The sequence below is a fragment of the Oreochromis niloticus genome, linkage group LG18 (assembly GCF_001858045.2).
Source record: "Oreochromis niloticus isolate F11D_XX linkage group LG18, O_niloticus_UMD_NMBU, whole genome shotgun sequence".
In the NCBI taxonomy this organism is placed as follows: Eukaryota; Metazoa; Chordata; class Actinopteri; order Cichliformes; family Cichlidae; genus Oreochromis; species Oreochromis niloticus.
In genome coordinates, this window is record NC_031982.2 from 5,010,326 (window position 1) to 5,021,386 (window position 11,061).

Below are 11,061 nucleotides of genomic sequence, written 5' to 3' on the forward strand. Positions count from 1 at the left end.
AAGATGATTTTATAAAAAGTGTCAAATCAATAAATAAACACTTTTTCCAGCTATTCATTGGAAAATCGATGCGTCACAGATATACAGCACTCACTGGTGGTATCTTTAAATGGCATCTCATTTTCCAGTATGCCATTATAATAATAATAATAATAATAATAATGATAATAATAATGGTTTATATAGCTTTTCAAGGCACCCAAAGCGCTTTACAATTCCATTATTGATTCACTCTCACATTCACACACTGGTGGAGGCAGATACAGTTGTAGCCACAGCTGCCCTGGGGCAGGCTGACAGAAGCGAGGCTGCCATATCGCGCCATCGGCCCCTCTGGCCAACACCAGTAGGCGGTAGGGTAAAGTGTCTTGCCCAAGGACAACGACCAGGACAGCGAGGCCGGGGATCGAACCAGCGACCTTCCAGTTACAGATGCGCTTCCCAACCTCCTGCGCCACGGTCACCCAACATTATCAGACTGAAGGGTGAGTATCTTCATCCCTACTCTGAACCTCTAAAAGTTAAATACAAATCTACAAATCTGTTGTTTCAGAGTGTAGTTCCTCACTGCCAGTGTGGTCATAATCACATTAAAGTTTGTTATTTACCAATAAATTTCAACAGGTATCAAAATCTTTTCCAATAAATAGCAGATAATGTTTCAGTAACTGAAAAGCATGACTGCTAACATATACTACTTTACATTTACTGTGAGTTTGGTTTCAGCACTTTCTAATCTTTGTTACACGCCGTGTTACAAACGCAGGATCACAGGGATTCCCGGATGGCAAAAAGAGAGAACTCCAAGATAGCAACAAATCCTTCAAGTCCCGGAAATCGTGAAGCCTGGGTTCTATGGATCCAACATGTTTTTAAGCCCGCCGTAGAGTTGCTTGAACAGGAACAGATTTGGGGAGTTAGGAAGCAAAGTCAACAACTCACTCCTGTCTCCTGCACATACACAAATCCACTGTTCTGTCTGTGCTACTACACGCTCAGTAATTAGCCTTATAGTGACACTACAGTAATCATGGTGATTCGGGTTTCTCTGGCAACTGGCATGATGACAACAAAGGGTGATGTGGTTAAAAGGAAAAAAACATTTCAGGTAGTGAGTTTATTAAGACATGCTTTAAGCAATCCATTCTTACACAAAGTGAGGAAGTTAAGGCCTCATTTCACATAACATACAGCAAGTAACTACAGTTAGTTTAAACTGACAATGACTCATGAATTTGGACATCAACTATCCTCGGTCAATGATCTTGTGATCCAACTGTGAACCTTTTTTTTTCTTTTTTTTTTTTTTTTTCTAAATACACCATAAAAAATATATTTTTAAAAGAATATTTCACAGCACTTCCTACCAATCAGATCTACAGTATAAAATACATGTTACTGATTGCAAAGTAAAGCCCATTGAACACCCGACAGAGACACTACAGTACATGGATATGGTGAGTCTTAATATTACTGTTCTAACAAATGCTTTAGATTTGGATTCAGAGATTAGTGCAATGCAACTGCAAACCTCGCTCTGCACTAACTGGAGCAGGTTGACGCATCTGAAGTCACTGAACCCCACTGACCCCTCTTCCGAGTCTGCGCAGTGCTAAGGGGTGGCCAGGACAAGGTCAGGAATTCTGCCGTTAATGTCACAGCATCTATTTTTAAAAGCGTCCACCTCATTCGGTACACTGGGTCCACGCCATTACAAACCCCCAGAGACGGACATTTACATCAAGTTAATAAGCATTTGCAACGGAGAAACACGAGTCGGCACAAGTCTGCAAAGCTAACGTCCTTCATGCGGCTGCGCTCAGTTTACAGGCGAGCTCGTTTATTGTTGCCTTGCTTCGCTGCACAGCACCAGTGTTTAACTATTTAACAGCTCGGCACAGCGTGATTGAAGAAAAACGGTCAACAAAACAGCTGAATTATTGTGTTTCACACAGTGTGACAGGCTGTGCGCGCGCACACACACACACAGTCAGCCAGTAGCACAGCGCGCTGTAGTGGGCGGTGCTGTCAGGCGACCGTTTCACTGCGGAAAATAACACAGCAGAGCGATTTGGCCCCAATATTTCAATTATAACCTGCATTTACAAACTAACGAGGTCAGCAGGGACAGATGAATGAAAATGCTGTTTACCAGCAAAGCAGCGGACACTCCGTTTAACCACGCTAGGCTCTAAAAGTGAACAGACAACTGCAACGTGAAAAGGGTCACGTTACAAATAACATCACAACCGTTAGTTAAGCAAACGTCGCCTAGCTAACGTAGCTAGCAACTTGTCTTCCAAGCTAGCATCGTAATCGTCTAACAACACGAGCAAACGCATTAAAATGTCCACGCCGTTCACCTGTCCGTTGTGTGTCCGGGGTCCGTCACAGCAACAGAACAGTTTGTGGTATGTTCCCGGATAGACAGCAGCTGTAGGAAAGGGGCGTGGCATTCAGACCGGGCGGAATTTATTACCGTACATTTTAGTGCCTTTACCGTAATGATGCGAAAAAACGAGCAATAAATGTGTAAAGCGAATTTTCCGATTTGAAAGCCCTATTTAACAAAAACAGCCCACAAAGATTTGAGCTAAAGTAGAAGTATAGGTTGGTCTTTATATATAGCACTGTGCAAAAGCTTAACTCACCTTTATGCTTTGTTTCCCACAGCCAGCATCCGCAGCACAACACCGGCTAAACTTGTTAGTTTGAAGTGTTGTGGTGAAGTTAATGGCCAATATTAGGTGAAATTAATTTAACTTAAAGGACTAGGCTGGTATTTATGCTGATCTGTCTGTTTTTATCCTGATGAATTTACCTAAACCACAAAGAGCAGTAAATAGAGCCACAGCATGTCAGCTGATCAGAGTCTGTATGCAAAGAAGAAAAATCTAGAGGAGTTCACACTATACATATTTATATGTCTTCTTTTTATTTATTACACCAGCTGTTAGGTTTCCCCCACCTGCTAATTCCCAGGTTAACCCCTGGACACAATGTATCTGCTCCTGTTAACACTGGTGTCTGAGACTGCTTTGACACTTTTAACAGATGCTGATAATAAAAGCTTTATTTTGTGGCATGTCTACTTTATTGGGCAGAAGCAGTAGTAGACAGAAGACACAGCAGAGACCTGTGGGGCATGACCTGCAGGAAAGAGCCGAAATTGGACTCGATCCATGGCCACTGCAATAACAATGTGTGGTACATGTTCTACCAGCTGTTGGTATTGTTATTTACAACATTTGCAATGAAAAGAGTGAAAGAGTTGATGTTTCTTTAACTTAGGAGGATGTATGTCCCTCTGTCTTCTTTCATCTCTTGTCTCACCTTCGCTTCTCACTGGGTTTGCCAGTAGTTAACATTTATTTTGTCAACCTCTTTGCTGTCATATCTACCTTTCTGATCAGGTGCTAGTCTTGTCAAGGATAAATAGATGTAAGTGGTTGAATTGAGTTCAGTGTATGATAATGTAATAACAGAAGGTTTTAGGTTTATCTGCTTTTGTAAGCACTGTGTATAGCCATTTCATGCTCAGTTTATGCATCTGATGAGATTTACGTAAACACAGTGCCAGTGTCGTCCATTCAAGTCCCTTTATCCAACTGTCTCGGATCTTTTCGATCACCTTCTATATTATAGATATATTATTCCTTAATGGAGACTTAGCTTGGAGCAGCTTTGTCCACTTACTACAGATCCACAGGTTGTGCTGTTCATGAGAATCACCTCCATCCTGTCTTTTTTCTGCTTCAATTTCTAATAAACATTTATAGTGGTGTGAAAAAGTGTTTGCCCCCTTCCTGATTTCATATTTTGTTTGTATGTTTGTCACACTTCAATGTTTCAGATCATCAAAAATTTAAATATTAGACTAAGATAACAGAAGTCAACACAAAATGCAGCTTCTAAATGAAGGTTTTTATTATTAAGGGGAAAAACTCCAAACTTACATGACCCTGTGTGAAAAAGTGAAACCAGTTCATCAGAAATTCTGCTCCCAGGTCTAAAATGAACATAAGAAATACACAGTACATATAGTTATAATTATAGAAGTTATAGTATATTATATATAAATGTACCTGTTCACTTGTTAGCTACATAATCACGTGGAGGCAGGGACCTCACAGAGGAAGCATTACTCCCAACCTATCATAAGATTGCGTTGCACATTGTTATCAGGGCTCTAGAGTGCGACCAAATTTTTCAGTGGTGCGACCAAATATTTTCGGGTAACAAAAAAACAAAAAAATCTCTGCAACTGTCCGTGTGGTCAACAACAGACACACATTATGCCCCTATTGTGGACTAAACCAGTCAGAGATAGTCAGGGGCGGGACCTCTCTGATTGGCCGTGGTCCAGTTGAAAGTGCAGGTGGAAGAGAGAATAAAGCGATATCAATTCATTAACGGATTCCACACAAAGACGTAAACACAGAGCGGACCCGATGCATCAGAATCAGCTTTGTGTTTCTCGGCTTTCTCACCCCACGGCCCGAACACGGACACGCTGTCGGAGCTCAGCGATTCTGATGCGTCGGGTCCGCGCTGTGTTTCCGTCTTTTTTGCGCTGATTCTGAGCTGCAGGTTTTGTCTCTCCAACCAAAATTCGCCGAGCCAGCAGCAAAAGAAGCAGCAAACTACGCTTCACATTTGATCAATGTCGTCATGAATTCCCTCTGACTTTTGCTGTTTTGCTTCCACCACGATAAAAATCACACTTCATGCACAGCTCTCTCTCTCTCTCTCTCTCTCTCTCTGTACTTCAAGAACAGTTTCCCGTCTCAAATCTGTTTTCTGCATTATCCATTCGCTTATTACCCACCAGTCTACCGTTGTTTACAGCGCTGTCGGCCACTGTCTTTTTCTTTTCTTTTTCTTTTTTTCACTTAAATGACCTCGGACAAGAAAGCCTAATTTCTGCTGTTCAGTACTGAAGAAATTTAAACTTTTTAAAATTATGCAAAATTGCAGAATATTGCAGAATATTTTTAAGGTTATCTGCTATAAAACGCCAGACCAGGAAAATCTCCTTCATGTTTTTCTGTGTTTTATTCTCAGTTACTTTGACACAAAGGCATCTGCTGTGATGTTCACAATTCTGATGAAGTCTCATGTGTATCAGTACTGATAAATGATCAGAATTATAATATTTCTGACTGTCTGAGGCTAAATTGAATCGAATCAGGACTTTGAGAACCGGAATCAAATGGATGATAGAAATCAGTGATGATACCCAGCCCTAGTGAGCAGCCTAGGCCCGACTGAAGTGGATGTAGCTGTGGGTAATAAGAAAAGATGAAAAGAACTATTGATAACTTTTGTGTTAAGTTAAGGACTGATCCGTCTGAAATTCATAGCCAGCTCTGACACGGTGTCATCAATCTTTGAATGCTGAAAAAACAGCAGTGTATCCAGAAAACACATTATATGCTGCAAGCACTGCCGTGTCCCCTCTCCCCACTGCCTTTCAGCAGCAGGCAGCAGCAAACAGGTCGTCAGAGGAGCCAAGATGATGATTAAGTTTAACATTTTCTACAATATTGACAAAGCACTTTAAGCACAAGTTTGTTAGTTAATAATTTAGAAATGAATATTGTCTGTATGGACTTCTCCCCCAAAGAAAGTGCACATGTAAAACTGCGGTGTTAAGCGATGCGGTTGAAAAATTTGAGTGCGCCTAACTTTTGTGCCGGTACGCCTAAATTTTTAAAGTTAGGCGTACCGGTGCGCCCATGTCAAAAAGTTAGTCTAGAGCCCTGGTTATATATAGTTTTTTGTTTTTTTATTAATAAAAAACATAGAGAAGTCACAAACAACAGTAGAACACACCATGGTACATGTTAAAACAAGGAAGGCTTATTCATCAAAATTATTTATTATTAAAATAGACATAACATCATTTTTTCCCCCCCAAAAAACACATGTTCAAAACACCAGCCAGATACTAGACAAACTGTCACATAATATCAAACAGAAGCTGTCAATTCAGCTCTGTGGGCAGTCATAATGAAGCAGTTCATTAGAAGTTGTAGATTCAAGCTGCTCTTCATACCTTTGGCCACCAGATGTCACCAAAGAGGCTTGTGCTGTAAAGCTTGGAGTAATGAACCGTTTTTCAATACAGGCTTCAGTGTTTCAGAAAGCCTCATTTGGCCATCACTGGGGTAAACTAAAAACCTTTATTGCACTGTAGCAAAGATACTAAATACAAAAACCAAAAACAGGAAAAATGAGACAGACACCGAGACACGGAGACATGACTGACTAGGGGGAAAAACAGGGAACATCCAGGCACAGGAGATGCACGAACATAGAGACAAGAGTGACTTGAAACATGGAGCGCAGGGAAGGCACAGTAACAGAAATCTGGAAACTAGCGACTATGGATATAACACACATACAGAGAACAATAAGGAGAACCAAGACCAAGAATAAGAACAAATCAAAGAATATAACTTAAACCAGAATCATTCTGGGTCACAGACCCAGTACAGTGACAACCATGGCCTGTGGATGTAAGGGGACAAAGTTACACCAGGAGGCAGTTATTCATTGGTTCAATGCTGCCGACTTCAAAGGGATGTGGGATGCTCAGTACTCTGATTACTTGGTAGCATTACCAGGTACTGTCCCTAATTTGTTTTTCTGTTTCCCTTTTGTTAGTGGTTGCTTTGTGTTTTTTGTTTGTTTGTTTGTTTTGTTTTATTTGTTTGTTTTGATATCTGATAAAAACTTAAATGTTCACAGCAATAATTATGTGTCTGCTACCCTGTTAATCGTAGTCGCTCAGCAGGATCATTGATATGGTGGAAACACACAGGTGGTATCAGACGTTCTAGCTTGTATCTCAAACAAAAAAAAAAAAGCTTGTATCTCTAATTGGATGCATCGAATTTTCTGTTATAACTCATGACATGTTTATTTATAAGGTTAGCCATTATGCTAGGAACATTAAAAGCTTCCTTCACAAACAGTCTTGGTTTTCTTTCTAATCAGCATCATGTGTCTAGATTGCTGTTAGTGTTTTCAGTGTTGTTTCTTGCAGTTTTGCTGAACATTTGAAAATTAATATTAACACAGATATTTTGTGCATTCTTTTCTAGGAGGGTTGTAGTGACCTTTGCATTACAAAGGACAAATTCTATACATTCAGGACTTATATGTGGTCTAAATGAAACAATTGTTTGAGAGATGTGACAAATATGAAAGATTTGTCTAAGTGAGATGGAAATACCACAACATACAATAATAACAATAGCAGCATATGTTTTTAACCAGCATATTATAGCATAATGCTAAAGTATTTTACTTATTTTACTGTATTTTTTTCATTTTCCTCTCTCTCTATCTGTTTGAGTGTTGGTGTTGTGTTTCAGGGACAGGTGCTCCTCTGGTTTCCCACCCTTGGATTCAGCATAACTACAAACTCATCTGGTTGGTAATGACCTGATTCCTACTCTCTCCACCTGCTTCTTGGTTTCTTTTGCTCTGCTCTTATCTTACTTTCTTTTCTCGCCTGTGCAGTAAACCTCAGAAGCAGAATCTGAGTGAGTTGTAGGAGAGAGATTCCTGAGAGGAGATCATACTGTGCATGTGTCTGTGGGAGCCTGGGCCTTGCTAACTCAAATTCCTAAATGCACCTTTAACTATTGCACATAAACGTGATGAACTTTTCTTCCACACTAAGCCCATACTGGTTATGACAGAACAATTAGGTCAGAAAATGACCTCTGCAGAGTGCTCACTCTGTAAGAACACCAGCTAAAATATGCGCCGTCACAGCTGTGATTGGAGGTATGTTAATATCGTCAGCTGCAGTCAGTACCCAGCCTCAGCCTTTGTTTGCGACCACCCGAACATCTACGGAGAGCTCTTCCCACTCCAGAAGTACTCACTGTTGGTGGAGGTGGAAGATTCTCAATGTTTAGTGTTTAGACAACAGAGTCAAACCTATGCTCCATATAGTGCAAAGACTGCCTGTACAAGAAGCTTTATGAAAGCGCTGCTTGGGATGAAAGAAGATGGCTTTGTGTCAGATTGTTGACCTGTCCAGGGTGTACCCTGCCTTTTACCCTGTGGTAGCTGGGAGAGGCTCCAGCCCCCTGCGACCCTGATAAGAATCAGTGTAAGTTGATGGATGGATTTTATTTTAAAGTGTCTTAATAAGAGATCTTAGAGAGGCTGTCATGGTCCAAGATTATGGACTAAGGATTGTCTGTTGAACTCTTATCATTATTAGTTTGTTCACTATTGTTTATTATTGTTTGGCACATTTGATGAAGTGTCACTAAGTCCTAGTTCTTTGTTTCAGTTTCACGAGTATTCTGCATTTGGGTTAGTTTATATAGGCTATTGTTGCTTTCTTAGTCCCCTCCTGGGCCAAGCTTGTACTTTAGTCTGTCGTCATCTGTTTAGTTACTTCCTGTTTTACTTTGGTAGACTTTGTCACCCATGGTTTACATTGAGTTCTTCATCCCTTGTCTCATTATTCTTGATTTATTCCCACGGTTTCTCACCTGTTTCCCCTTGCCTCATTACCTTATGTATTGATGACTTAGTCCCCCCTTGGCCTTTGCCAAGTTGTGCTACATTGCTGTGTGTTCTCTGGTGTCTCCTCTGGTGTCTCCCATTAGAGTAAATCCTCCTGGCTCCTGGATTTTGTTTTCTGTTTTTGGACTGACCAGTCAGGCAGTAAATGCTCACTTCATGGATTTGGGTCCACCCAGCTGTCCGTGACAGAACGACTCACCCATAATGAACCCAGCTGACAGAGCACAGAGGAAAATGTTCTAGGCTTGTAGCTGGTGATAACACACTACAGCAAAGCAAAGCTTTATGAAGCTCTGAGGCTTTTTAAAAAATGGTATCAAAACTTGGTTCTCTACTAGAAGCTTTAGTCTTTACACTCATGGGTGTACAGAGGTGGAGAACACTTTTTTACAAGCACCAGAAGAAGCTGGTGTCACCAGGAACTGTTTGGCCAACTGAAACAAGCATCTGCAGTTGCACTTCTGGACCAAGAAGTGTCCACAGGTTCATACAGTTTATCAGTCGGTATTCTGCTTAAATTTTGACCAAGGCTTTTCACCATGTCATTTATGGACTAGTTTAACATTTTATTGAGGGCATGTCTGCCATTGCTGACCTACGATCGAGCCACCCGAGAAAACTAAATTAAAATGGACTGAAGCAAAGTACAAACCTGTTCTGTGGTCAGATTAATTGAAATGTGAAATTCTTTTTGGAAAATATGTTTCCAATGTCCTTTGGAGTAAACAGGCTTGTTATCAGTGCTGCATCTCTGATGGAACTGAAACACATTAGTACTTGGAGTTGGAACATTTGGAAAGATACGATCAGTGCTGAAAGGTAAATACATGTTTTACAGCAATATCTATGCCATCCAGACAATCGCAGTCATTTACTAATACATGTGTGGGGAAACTGATTGCTATTTGCCGTAGAACACCAGAAGTGACAGGTCCACCACTGTCGCTCTGTGCTTTTCATAGAGCATGTTTACCTTGGGCCCACTGTCCAACCCACGACAATGCCCAGCCTCATGTGGTGACAGCATGCAGGCAGTTACTGGAGGATGAAGGAATTGATACTATTAAATGGCCTGCTTGGTTGCCTAACCTAAAACCAATAGAACACCACTGGGACGTTATGTTTCTGTCCATACAGCGCCAATGGGTTGCACTTTGGACTATCCAAAGCTAAGTGATACCCTGGTCCAGATCTAGAAGGAGATCCCAGTGTCACGGCTCGGGGCAGCGGCCGTGTGAGGTGAGGAAGGAGGACTCAAATGCAGCACTTATTAAGACGTGAGGGTGATTTATTAAGAATACTGAACATAAAGTGGGGATGGCAAAACAGAACCAAGGATGAACTAAACTGGGAGAAACTAAACCAAAGAGTAGCAAACCTGAAACACGAGAGGAGAACTGCAGGGAGAGCACATAGAGGAGACACAGAGTAATGCAGAGTACGCAGGGTAACACGGAGGATGAACACAAACGACACGACGAGGAGCACAGGCAGACACGCAGTATAAATACACACACCAGGTAATTAGGAAATGGCAGACAGGCGGGGACACAGCTGGAACTAATGGACATAACGAGACACAAACCTACAAAGTAAAACAGGAAACACACAGACTGTTTTACACAACCAACTGGGGACACGAACAGAACACAGGTAGGGATGACAGAAACACACAACTCAAACCCTAAGAACAAATACAAAATCAGAATAAACTAGAAGAATGATAATAATAAACTTAAAGCGCTGGGTCACCGACCCAGGACCATGACACCCAGGACACAATCTATTATCCTGTGGACATACAAGCCCATGGGAGTGATACAAACTACCAGTACCAGTTTGTGTTGCTGCAATGAAATTCCACCATAATGGACTAAATTGGTCGGCATTTTTCCACTTTAATTTCTGGTGTGTCTTTGAATTCGTCACTCGGTAGTCTAATCATTTTAATGTCCAACAAACAATGTTGCATCATTCCTGACATATTACCCAGTATAGATACATAGTGCCATTTCTTTCTAGCACGATCTGTCTGTTTGTTTATTTTCTCTGTTTTCTTATTTTACTGTGTTTGTATTTAAAGAGAAGTTATCTTTAAATCCCGTTGTACTGTGTACAATGACAATAAAGGAATTCAGTTCATACATAAGATCCAGTTCAGATGCTTAATATTGTGAGAATAAGACAGAAAAGCGCCTGTAGTGTGTTGGATATACTATATTCTCCTTCAGGACACTTTCATCATGGTGACAGCTTAATGTTTTATTTCATATCACTGATATTTTCATGTTCCATCCTGAGGCTTAGCTGACACTCTCCGTTACTATTCTGAATTTAGAAAAAAAAAAACCCCTCCATTGATGTGCTTGACGTGACATCAGAGATTATATAACATTCTTAACCCAACATTACATAGAAACCAGCATGTAAATACCAGCTTTTTCAAGCCTTATATGAAGCACAAGGACTGCAAAGAAACTTTAAACATAAAAAACATTAAATCTC

At 40.8% G+C, this 11,061-nt stretch overlaps 1 protein-coding gene across 3 annotated transcripts in view; it reads right to left on the reverse strand.

The window, feature by feature from the left end:
• Positions 1–2,509, reverse strand: part of agla (amylo-alpha-1, 6-glucosidase, 4-alpha-glucanotransferase a) — a 59,779-nt gene extending 57,270 nt beyond the window's left edge. For 2 of the 3 annotated variants that reach the window (XM_003459407.5, XM_005464960.4), the window contains exon 1: positions 2,364–2,509. The gene's annotated coding sequence lies outside the window, so the exon portion shown is untranslated. Of the gene's footprint in view, positions 1–2,152; positions 2,177–2,363 lie in introns of those variants that run through there. The other variant, XM_025899996.1, reaches the window with a different exon arrangement.
• Positions 2,510–11,061: the final 8,552 nt, after the last annotated feature.